Here is a 3,710-nt window from a genome sequence, read left to right on the forward strand (position 1 = left end):
TTCACATATCGTGCCAACTCTTTAAAATGTTCCGAATAGTAAAAGATGGTGAAAAAATATATAATTTATGATTTTACTCACACTTATTTTGGCTGCATTTTATCTTTATCAATTTTATACTTTTCGATTATTTTTTCCAAAAAAAGTAAAATTTTTTTAAATAAATTATGCGCATTTCATCTTGTTTCTTTTGAAGTTTTAGTAAGCACATTTGTTTAGATTTGATGAATAATGTTAAAAATTTATGAAAATACTACCAAAATTTCTTTTTATTTAAAAAGTCACAAGTTAAAAGTACACAGAGTGTGTAGTTAATCGGATTGAATTTTTTCAAAGATAGTTTTAGTTTGAAAATAATATAAAATATTTATTTTACCTATTTCGAAGTGACTATCAAATTATGAAATTATTAAAAACTTCGATATTTATCTTCATTGAGTAGCCAAGTTCTATTCGTTCCGAATAACAAAGAGCTATGTTGACTACAAAGGGGTAATTTAATTAACGACTTTTTCACAATGATAGGAAACTTTAATCTTTGCGTTTAAAAAAAATTTAAAAATTTAATTTAAAATCTGGAATAAAAAATTTATTTTTCGGGTTGTAATTTCCAAAAGCTCTTGCATAACTGCAATTTCAGGAACGGTTCTGGAGTTAATAATAAATTTATGTTTACGTTATCGCATGTTAAGTGTTATTGAGTTCTTGTCTTCTATGCCACGTGATTTAACAGAATTACGGATTATAATCGCATTCGCTATTTTTGATCATGACATGCTGTAGCGAGTTTGGGGAAAATTTGACTCTAGACTTAGGTCTGCTGCATCATCCTTGATGATTATCATATCGTTATGATTGTCATATCATCATGATTATCATATTGAACATTCTTGAAGAAAAAATTATGNTTTTTTTTATTAAAAAACTCACAAGTTAAAAGTACACGTGTCTAGTTAATCGGATTGAATTTTTTTAAAGTTAGTTTTAGTTTGAGAATAATATAAAATATTTATTTCACCTATTTCGAAGTGACTATCAAATTATAAAATTATTAAAAACTTCGGACCGGAATAGCCTGGTCGGTAGGGCGCTGGGCCCATGTCCGAGAGTTCGTGGGTTCGAACCCTGCCGGCCGAAGACTCCCCGTGTAGTAAAGTGATTGATGCACGTTAAATCTGTCGAGTCGCAAAAGTCCTCCATGGTCCCATAACAAATCAATACCTCTGGGGCTACTGGATTGGAGATCGATCGTTCTCTGATTCAGGTCAAAATTACGATCTGTGGGTGAATCAATGGATGTGTGAATGGGTCCGCCCTATAAACGGGTGCGACGTATGGTGTGGCAGAAGTCGAATTCTTGCCCATAGGTGGCACCACTGGAAAACAAGAACGATCGCACCCTCTCTGCCTAAACAGGCATACGTCAACAACATCAAAAACTTCAATATTTAACTGTTGTTGTTGCACGCCCCCATTGGCCAGCAGTGATAGACCAGGTCCATGACGTTATACATCCTCAAAAAATCCATCACCGTCAATGGATCATCTGATAAATCCTGGTTGGTGAGCCCCAGGCAAGCGAGGATGAGGTGAGGCAAAGCCTGGTCTAAAGAACAGTTGGTACAAATATCAAAGTTCTTGGATCCTTCCGAAAATTTCATTGATTTAAGGTGACCACTTCTAAGCGGGCAAGAATAGTTTGTTTCTGTCTATTAAAACCTTGGGTCAGGGAGCCTCCAGGTCGAGAACACTGATGCCATGAGTGCTTTGGGGGGACATTCCAAGTGGTCTTGTTTCAATATTTATATTAATTGAGTATACAAGTTCTATTCATTCCGAATAACAAAGAGCTATGTTGACCACAAAGGGGTAATTTAATTAACGACTTTTTCACAATGATAGAAAACTTTAATCTTTGCGTTTAAAAAAAATTTTAAAAATTAAATTTAAAAACTGGAATAAAAATTTTATTTTTTGGGTTGTAATTTCCAAAAGCTCTTGCATAACTGCAATTTCAGGAACGGTTCTGGAGTTAATAATAAATTTATGTTTACGTTATCGCATGTTAAGTGTTATTGAGTTCTTGTCTTCTATGCCACGTGATTTAACAGAATTACGGATTATAATCGCATTCGCTATTTTTGATCATGACATGCTGTAGCGAGTTTGGGGAAAATTTGACTTTAGACTTGGTCTGCTGCATCATCCTTGATGATTATCATATCGTTATGATTGTCATATCATCATGATTATCATATTGAACATTCTTGAAGAAAAAATTATGTCTTTTCATCAGGTAAAGTAAAATTTGTTGATGTATGGGTAATATTTTGTTTGTTATAAGCCTTCAAAACCCTGGAGGTAATTGTACTAAGACAATTACAAATTGGGTAAATTCTCTAGAGATTCATAAAAAGGAGCTTTCCATTTTAAATTTCAAGAGCAAACAAAGTAGTATGATGAACATTAACAAAGTATTATTTACCAAGTATTGTGATGAAAGACAAATGTCCTTGTATAATTCGAATATTAATCTTAAATTTTTATTTCAACAGTTTAGAAGCAAAATTCAATTTAGTTTGTTTTTCTTTAGTTCTTTTTTTCAATTTTATTCTTTCTTTTCTGCCTATTTGACGAGTATTATTATTAGAATTTAATTCATTTTTAATTGCTACGTATCCATATTGTGCAAAGACTTTTTTCTATCATTAAAACGTAAAATAAATTTTAAAAAATGATCATTTACTTACATCGGTATAAAGCAACTGCTTTTTTTCAAAAATACAATAACCGAAATTATTATAGCAATAAAGCAAAAAGAAATAGTCTTTATCAAGATCGCAATGAATACATTGTGTTTAGTGTTCGATTGTACGGGATGTTCAATAAAAATTGTTCTATTTTAATATCATTATAAGAAATGAGAAAAAAAGTTTAAATTCGCAAAGTAATATTTAAGCGGAGACAAAAAACTATTGAAAACAGACAAAACCACAATAGAGGATTGTGAGTATACAAAACACCAAAACAGGTTTGATAGTCAGTTGAATCTAAAAAGTGCTTTTAATGATTATCTGTCAACTTCTCCCCTTTTCCTCAAACAATCGGACGTATTTTAGTATTAGCCTAAACCCGCCTTTGAAAATTATTCTAAAATTATATATTAGGAAAGTTCTTTACGGAACACCTTGAATTTTAAAGTTCAATTTAAGGACTTGCTAGAAGCATCTGATATAAAGGGAACAAGCGAAAAAACAGAATTCAAATTATTCTTTTAAAACATTTATTCGGAATAAAAGGCATTTTAGCATTTAAGAACTTTAATTAACTTTCTAAAAGTTTAGCGAAAGCTTTGAATTAATTTTAGTACCATATGATTTCACTAAAACATTTATTAGGAGCCTTAGTCATTTCAGCAATTTCAAAAACTATAATTAACTTTCGAGAAATTCAGTGGTAACTTTACAGAATTTTAAATTGCATAAGTTTCCATTAAAACGAGAAACGAATATCTCTATATTAGTCAGTAATTTAAAGAACCTAATTTGATTCCAAAGGAGTTATATTATGTAGCACAATAAAGAGAAAAAAAGTAAAACGAAACGAGAGAAAGACGATGAAAATTAAGAAAAATAATATGTATACAATAATAATATGTATAAGGATAATATAAATAATAATAACAATAATATATATTTATATATATATAT

This window comes from Parasteatoda tepidariorum, chromosome 7 (genome assembly GCF_043381705.1).
Source record: "Parasteatoda tepidariorum isolate YZ-2023 chromosome 7, CAS_Ptep_4.0, whole genome shotgun sequence".
NCBI classification, from domain to species: domain Eukaryota; kingdom Metazoa; phylum Arthropoda; class Arachnida; order Araneae; family Theridiidae; genus Parasteatoda; species Parasteatoda tepidariorum.